This window comes from Hyla sarda, chromosome 4 (genome assembly GCF_029499605.1).
Source record: "Hyla sarda isolate aHylSar1 chromosome 4, aHylSar1.hap1, whole genome shotgun sequence".
NCBI lineage: Eukaryota > Metazoa > Chordata > Amphibia > Anura > Hylidae > Hyla > Hyla sarda.
Window position 1 is genome coordinate 298639910 of NC_079192.1, and position 8843 is coordinate 298648752.

At 53.6% G+C, this 8843-nt stretch overlaps 1 long non-coding RNA gene across 2 annotated transcripts in view; it reads right to left on the bottom strand.

Annotated features, from left to right (window-relative positions):
* Positions 1 to 8843, bottom strand: part of LOC130369415 (uncharacterized) — a 32069-nt gene that overhangs the window by 21317 nt on the left and 1909 nt on the right. The window contains exon 2 of one of the 2 annotated variants that reach the window (XR_008892746.1): positions 2993 to 3096. This is a non-coding gene — a long non-coding RNA (uncharacterized LOC130369415). Of the gene's footprint in view, positions 1 to 2992; positions 3407 to 8843 lie in introns of those variants that run through there. The other variant, XR_008892745.1, reaches the window with a different exon arrangement.

Below are 8843 nucleotides of genomic sequence, written 5' to 3' on the forward strand. Positions count from 1 at the left end.
GTCAGGTGGGGTCTGTCAAAGAGATCCATCATGTAATGGATCCAATAATAGTGACATTTTTGTTGTCCTGCTCCTAAGACGGAGGAGAAAACTAGAAACACGGATGCAGATATGACCAAGCCCGTAGTTCTATATACATATAAATTTTTTATTATTGTTACATTTTATGTTTAATTTATTTATTAATAAACATCTACTTTAATCATTTACACAAATAAATACTCTTGATGCTTTCAGAAATTCCGACTGTACGTACAGTAAATGGCACAAATCTAGGTATAACTATTTTCATGAAAAAATTACTTTCACACTGTACAATCGGGAATATTTGAAAATGTTACAAATGTAAAGTGTTTCCCATAACAATTATATGCCAGCAAAGTCATCATGATCAACGTGAAATGAGATTTTAATTAGGTTCAAACCTTCAATGTCAGCCCATGGCAACTCCATAAAGCAGCAGTTATCATACCCTAGAATGACAGAGTGAATAATGGCTTCTAATCTAGATGCCAGACTTAAAAAATTCAATTACTGTACTCAAGGCAATCACATCTCATTATGTTTCATAGGCCGTGACCAGAAGGTTACAGCGCCACCTGCTGCTCAGTGATCGGTGGTGTTTGCCCATTATTACATACAATGTATTTTAAGCCTATTATAAAGAGAAGAATGCATAAATATATAAAAATCAATTCATAGATCAGTGTAGTATTTACCAATAACTAGAAAAATAACATACATCAAAATAAGAAATAAAATTTACATTTACAGTGTTAGCCTTTGCATATAATGTAATTTATTGGCACCAGGCACAAGGAGCTGTTCTCAGAATGAAGCTTTTTGAGATACCGTAACAAAGATCAAATAGCAAAGACGATTAGAGATTCTAAGGCCAGTTTTAGCCACTCATAATGAGAGCTATGTAACATATATAGGATAGATAGATATGAGACAGAAAGGTATGCCAAAATTAATTTAAAGAGTCTCAATGAAGGCTGTTTTGATACAAGAGAGACATTGTAGCACAAATAGCTGAAAAACATAATGCTGGCTATGACAGAAAGGTGTCAGAACAGGCAGCTCATATACAAGATACTTTGTAGACATAGACTAGACCCCTGTCTGCCACCAACAGCACCTCCAATGGTCATATGAGCATTAGATCTAGACCAATGAGCAGTGGAGTTGTAGTGGAGTTGTAGTTTTGCAAGAGCTGGAGGTTCACAGTTTGGAGACCACTGCCACAGAGCAATGAAACATGGTGACCTGGTCTGCTGTTTTTTTTCATCATGTGGATGGCCAGGTGTGGATGTCACTTCCTAGCAAGGAGATGGCACTATGGGAAAAAGACAAGCTGGGGGGAGAAAGTGCCATTCTCTGGGTAATGTTGTACTAGGAAACACTGAATACCAATATTCATATGGATTTTACTTTTTATGCTACCTCTCCATTGTTGCAGGCTAAGTACACCCCTTATGGCAATAGTATTCCCTAATGGTAATGGCCCCGGCAGGATGAAGCCCCCTACCACACTGCAAAAACTTCACTCATGTGGGAAATGGGGTGTAAATATGGTCTCTTAATTTCCCAAATCTTAATCAGATTGAGCAACTGTGGAATCTGTTGGAGAGACAAGTCTGATATTAAGCGGCCTCATCTCACAATTCACAGGACGTAAAGGGGTATTGTTATCTCTCCTTTTTACCACCATGTCGTGCTGGGCCCACTGCCACTATCCGGTTCTTAGGCTACTTTCATACTTCTCGGGATGGGGCACAATGGGCAATAACAGATCCCGATGGATACCATTTACTATAGTGGGATCCATCGGGTGCCCTTATTTTGTAGCGAGAGTAACGGGAGAAAAAGATTGCGCAAGCAGTATTTTTTCTCCTACTATTCTCCCTGGCTCCCCCGATGGCTGTCACACTGCCGTGTCCTAATGGAGCCTTAGCTGGGTGGGTGCTTCCTGCATTAATGATGCTTCAGTCCAGCAGTACTGTGGTGACATCACTTCTGCTGGCCTGAACATATGAACTCCCGATGCTGCTATGAAAACCATTCATAGCAGCATCATAGCATTCATTCACTCATCACTCTGCTCCCTGCCCCAGTGATGGTCCTTACAGCCCAGGGGATAGTTACGTATATTGCCTACAGCAGTCAGTGCTGATAAAGTGGCGGATCATGCAGGGTAGCCAGTGCACATGCACTAGCTCATGCATGATCCCAACCCTAAAGTGACATCACTGGCCCAACCACTGCTTCTAGATTAGAGCCTAAGCTGTATGCTACAGAGGAAATTCTTTCCTTTTTGAATTTCTTATTTGTCTTGTCCACGGTGCTCTCTGCTGACACCTCTGTCTGTGTCAGGAACTGTCCAGAGCAGCATAGGTTTGCAATGGGGGATTTTCTCCTGCTCTGGACAATTCCTGATATGGGCATCAGGTGTCAGCAGAGAGCACTGTGGACAAGACTAAAAAGTAATTCAAAAAGATAACATACAGCCACTAAAAAGTACTGGAAGGGTAAATACTTTTTAATAGAAGTCATTTACAAATCTGTTTAACTTTCTGGCACCAGTTGATTAAAAAATAAATAAATAAATAAAAAGTTTTCCACTGGAGTACCCTCAGATTTATCTGTCCTGGTGCTGTTTAAGGTGTATGGAGAGGGTTCGTGACTTGATTTTTCATCAGCAGAGGATGGCCATTAGTAGCCAACATGGAGCGATCTCTATTGCTGGCCATTTGAACTGTTTAAATGCCTTTGTCAATACTGAGAGACAAATTTAAACACTATTGGTACAAGACATTGGTGCCGCAGTGGGTGTCATACCAGCCTGAGGTCGGTACTAGGCTTCTGTGGCTGAAATAATGTCTGTCCAAGCCATTATTTCTTTCATGGAACTGTAACTATAAAAGAAAACTTTTTTCAATAAAAACTAGTTTAATAAAATTCATGAAAGTAATTTCAACACACATCTCACCACTTCCAGACTGACAACAGTAGAAGACGTTCATTTGCTTCATTTTTCTTCATTGTTCTTGCCTTTTTGCTGTGCATTTAAGCCCCTATCACATATACAGCAGCCTGGGACCAAGGGTGCAAAAAAATAAATAACACTTTCAGGATCAATGGGAGAGATTTATCAAAGGATTTAGACAGTTTTTTCCTGTCTAAATTTGCCGCACAGAAAGTTGCAGTCTAAATGTGTGCGACTTTTCTGCGACTTTTGCTTTAGAGGATTTTTAGAACATGATGCATTCTAGTCTATTTTAGACAGAAAAATGCATTGGTGCTGAATTTATCAAAAGCGACTTTTCAGCGACAAGTCGCATCGGCTGAAAGGACGCTGAAATGTCAGACCATGCTGGAGCAGGTTTAAATACAATCTAAAGCATAGATCCCGAAGTCTGTGCACAGAATTTATCAAGACCTTTAATAAATTAGGCGCACAATAGACCGGCCTAACCCTCTGTAGTTTGGTCTATATTAATGCGGGACATAGACAGCTTTGATAAATATCCCCATTGACCCTATGCAAAAGAGGCGAAACCCTGAAAAGATCATATAAAAAAGAGTGTTTGAGATGCCTGGTTTGTTCTACCAAATGGTTTGTGTAATTTCTATATTATGAAGTGGGGTTTCTTTACGTTCTTCTTTAGCCCTGATAAAGATAACTTGTCACCACACCACTCTGTTTAGTAACTTCTGCAACATCTTTTCTTTGAACCATTTCTCTATTACTAAAGCAAAAATGTATGAAAGTGAATCTATCAGCAGATACATCTTGGGAAAGCTTTCCGATGTCTGTTATGATAACCAAGAATATCTGAGAAAAATGTTTCTTTACTCATATGCCGTGTGCTGGTGAATCATTAAAGGGGTTATTTGGCTTATAAAACTTTACTCCTATCCGCAGGACAGGGAATATGTGTCTGAGCACAGAGGGTCTGCCTGCTGGGACCCCCCCCCCCCCCCCCCCTCCGAGACAAACTGATCTCGGGGCTGACATTACCTCTTAGGCTGGGTTCACACCACGTTTTTCAAATACGGTTACCGTATACGGGTTTCCGCTAAAAAACGTATGGCAAAAACCATATGCAACCTTATACAACCGTATGACGCCAAATTAAAACGTATACGGTTTTTCCCCATACGGTTCTATCCGTTTGCATCAGTTTTTGCCAACGGTTTTGCTATTTTGTTGGAATTAGTTTTCCAGCAATTTAATAAAGTTTCTATTGTTCTATTGAAATTCCAATCTGCGCATGTGTGAACTCCAAAAACGGATCAGAAAAAACGTGTGCAACCGTATTCTGAAATTCTGTGTACGGTTCCCATAGACAACAATGTTAAAAGAACCGCATACGGTTTTCCAACCGGAGGCAAAAACGTGGTCGACAGCGTTTTTGCCTACAGTTGAAAAATCGGCAAAACCGTATCCGAGGCAAAACGGATGCAACCGTACACAACATTTGGAATACGGTTTACAATGCATTCTCTATGCATACGGTTTCGGATACAGTCGTATACGTTTTTTTGCGGAAAACCGTATACGGTTACCATATTTGAAAAACGTGGTGTGAACCCAGCCTTAGCCGGTGATTGCCTGAACGGGCCGTCACTCCTGAGACAAGTTTATCTCAAAAGGTGGGGGCCGGAGCACTCCGAGGTATGAGACGTGCCTGGTAAATGCCAGACTACCCCTTTGGGCATTCATTCTTTAGTTCAGCACTTTGGGTTATTGGCACAGGATAAAGGATATTGGGGGTCCGGCCACTAAGAACCCCCACAATCTCAAGATTGAGACTCCAAATGCTCCCATCTGAATGAAGCGACAGAGTATTTATTGTCTATGCTAGTGCTGTATGTCAGCATTTGGTGCATTACCGAATAAAAGATTATTTTCTGAGGTGTGCTTAGATTATCACAGGAAACATGGGGATATTTGTGCTGGTTTTCCCAAGAACTATTTAGAGTTATCTATAAATTGACATCCATGTGTTTTTATTACACTTTATAATGACACCTTGTATTTTACCATAAAAATATACGACAAAGCTAAAGAAAATTATTTGTGCGGTGAAACTGAAGAAAAAAATGCAATGCTGCTAATTTTGGGGGTTTCGATCAGTAGGAGCTGTCTGCTCAAACACTGCCAGACCTTACCACAAGCAGGAAGGGGGCATCAGCGGGGACTGAGCGGGGTCGCAGCAGCGGGGACTGAGCGGGGTCGCAGCAGCGGGGACTGAGCGGGGTCGCAGCAGCGGGGACTGAGCGGGGGTCGCAGCAGCGGGGACTGAGCGGGGGTCGCAGCAGCGGGGACTGAGCGGGGTCGCAGCAGCGGGGACTGAGCGGGGTCGCAGCAGCGGGGGACTGAGCGGGGTCGCAGCAGCGGGGACTGAGCGGGGTCGCAGCAGCGGGGACTGAGCGGGGTCGCAGCAGCGGGGACTGAGCGGTGTCGCAGCAGCGGGGACTGAGCGGTGGTCGCAGCAGCGGGGACTGAGCAATGTGGCAGTGGTGTTGAGCGGTGTCGCAGCAGCGGGGACTGAGCGGTGTCGCAGCAGCGGGGACTGAGCGGTGTCGCAGCAGGGGGGACTGAGCGGTGTCGCAGCAGGGGGGACTGAGCGGTTGTCGCAGCAGGGGGGGACTGAGCGGTGTCGCAGCAGGGGGGACTGAGCGGTGTCGCAGCAGGGGGGACTGAGCGGTGTCGCAGCAGGGGGGACTGAGCGGTGTCGCAGCAGGGGGGACTGAGCGGTGTCGCAGCAGGGGGGACTGAGCGGTGTCGCAGCAGGGGGGACTGAGCGGTGTCGCAGCAGGGGGGACTGAGCGGGTGTCGCAGCAGGGGGGACTGAGCGGTGTCGCAGCAGGGGGGACTGAGCGGTGTCGCAGCAGGGGGGACTGAGCGGTGTCGCAGCAGGGGGGACTGAGCGGTGTCGCAGCAGGGGGGACTGAGCGGTGTCGCAGCAGGGGGGACTGAGCGGTGTCGCAGCAGGGGGGGACTGAGCGGTGTCGCAGCAGGGGGGACTGAGCGGTGTCGCAGCAGGGGGACTGAGCGGTGTCGCAGCAGGGGGGACTGAGCGGTGTCGCAGCAGGGGGGACTGAGCGGTGTCGCAGCAGGGGGGACTGAGCGGTGTCGCAGCAGGGGGGACTGAGCGGTGTCGCAGCAGGGGGGACTGAGCGGTGTCGCAGCAGGGGGGGACTGAGCGGTGTCGCAGCAGGGGGGGACTGAGCGGTGTCGCAGCAGGGGGGGACTGAGCGGTGTCGCAGCAGGGGGGACTGAGCGGTGTCGCAGCAGGGGGGACTGAGCGGTGTCGCAGCAGGGGGGACTGAGCGGTGTCGCAGCAGGGGGGACTGAGCGGTGTCGCAGCAGGGGGGACTGAGCGGTGTCGCAGCAGGGGGGACTGAGCGGTGTCGCAGCAGGGGGGACTGAGCGGTGTCGCAGCAGGGGGGACTGAGCGGTGTCGCAGCAGGGGGGACTGAGCGGTGTCGCAGCAGGGGGGACTGAGCGGTGTCGCAGCAGGGGGGACTGAGCGGTGTCGCAGCAGGGGGGACTGAGCGGTGTCGCAGCAGGGGGACTGAGCGGTGTCGCAGCAGGGGGGACTGAGCGGTGTCGCAGCAGGGGGGGACTGAGCGGTGTCGCAGCAGGGGGGACTGAGCGGTGTCGCAGCAGGGGGGACTGAGCGGTGTCGCAGCAGGGGGACTGAGCGGTGTCGCAGCAGGGGGGACTGAGCGGTGTCGCAGCAGGGGGACTGAGCGGGTGTCGCAGCAGGGGGGACTGAGCGGTGTCGCAGCAGGGGGGACTGAGCGGTGTCGCAGCAGGGGGGACTGAGCGGTGTCGCAGCAGGGGGGACTGAGCGGTGTCGCAGCAGGGGGGACTGAGCGGTGTCGCAGCAGGGGGGACTGAGCGGTGTCGCAGCAGGGGGGACTGAGCGGTGTCGCAGCAGGGGGGACTGAGCGGTGTCGCAGCAGGGGGGGACTGAGCGGTGTCGCAGCAGGGGGGACTGAGCGGGTGTCGCAGCAGGGGGACTGAGCGGTGTCGCAGCAGGGGGGACTGAGCGGTGTCGCAGCAGGGGGGACTGAGCGTGTCGCAGCAGGGGGGACTGAGCGGTGTCGCAGCAGGGGGGACTGAGCGGTGTCGCAGCAGGGGGGACTGAGCGGTGTCGCAGCAGGGGGGACTGAGCGGTGTCGCAGCAGGGGGGACTGAGCGGTGTCGCAGCAGGGGGGGACTGAGCGGTGTCGCAGCAGGGGGGGACTGAGCGGTGTCGCAGCAGGGGGGACTGAGCGGTGTCGCAGCAGGGGGGACTGAGCGGTGTCGCAGCAGGGGGGACTGAGCGGTGTCGCAGCAGGGGGGACTGAGCGGTGTCGCAGCAGGGGGGACTGAGCGGTGTCGCAGCAGGGGGGACTGAGCGGGTGTCGCAGCAGGGGGGACTGAGCGGTGTCGCAGCAGGGGGGACTGAGCGGTGTCGCAGCAGGGGGGACTGAGCGGTGTCGCAGCAGGGGGGACTGAGCGGTGTCGCAGCAGGGGGGACTGAGCGGTGTCGCAGCAGGGGGGACTGAGCGGTGTCGCAGCAGGGGGGACTGAGCGGTGTCGCAGCAGGGGGGACTGAGCGGTGTCCGCAGCAGGGGGGACTGAGCGGTGTCGCAGCAGGGGGGACTGAGCGGTGTCGCAGCAGGGGGGACTGAGCGGTGTCGCAGCAGGGGGGACTGAGCGGTGTCGCAGCAGGGGGGACTGAGCGGTGTCGCAGCAGGGGGGGACTGAGCGGTGTCGCAGCAGGGGGGACTGAGCGGTGTCGCAGCAGGGGGGACTGAGCGGTGTCGCAGCAGGGGGGACTGAGCGGTGTCGCAGCAGGGGGGACTGAGCGGTGTCGCAGCAGGGGGGACTGAGCGGTGTCGCAGCAGGGGGGGACTGAGCGGTGTCGCAGCAGGGGGGGACTGAGCGGTGTCGCAGCAGGGGGGACTGAGCGGTGTCGCAGCAGGGGGGACTGAGCGGTGTCGCAGCAGGGGGGACTGAGCGGTGTCGCAGCAGGGGGGACTGAGCGGTGTCGCAGCAGGGGGGACTGAGCGGTGTCGCAGCAGGGGGGACTGAGCGGTGTCGCAGCAGGGGGGACTGAGCGGTGTCGCAGCAGGGGGGACTGAGCGGTGTCGCAGCAGGGGGACTGAGCGGTGTCGCAGCAGGGGGGGACTGAGCGGTGTCGCAGCAGGGGGGACTGAGCGGTGTCGCAGCAGGGGGGACTGAGCGGTGTCGCAGCAGGGGGACTGAGCGGTGTCGCAGCAGGGGGGACTGAGCGGTGTCGCAGCAGGGGGGACTGAGCGGTGTCGCAGCAGGGGGGACTGAGCGGTGTCGCAGCAGGGGGGACTGAGCGGTGTCGCAGCAGGGGGGACTGAGCGGTGTCGCAGCAGGGGGGACTGAGCGGTGTCGCAGCAGGGGGGACTGAGCGGTGTCGCAGCAGGGGGGACTGAGCGGTGTCGCAGCAGGGGGGACTGAGCGGTGTCGCAGCAGGGGGGACTGAGCGGTGTCGCAGCAGGGGGGACTGAGCGGTGTCGCAGCAGGGGGGACTGAGCGGTGTCGCAGCAGGGGGGACTGAGCGGTGTCGCAGCAGGGGGGACTGAGCGGTGTCGCAGCAGGGGGGACTGAGCGGTGTCGCAGCAGGGGGGACTGAGCGGTGTCGCAGCAGGGGGGACTGAGCGGTGTCGCAGCAGGGGGGACTGAGCGGTGTCGCAGCAGGGGGGACTGAGCGGTGTCGCAGCAGGGGGGACTGAGCGGTGTCGCAGCAGGGGGGACTGAGCGGTGTCGCAGCAGGGGGGACTGAGCGGTGTCGCAGCAGGGGGGA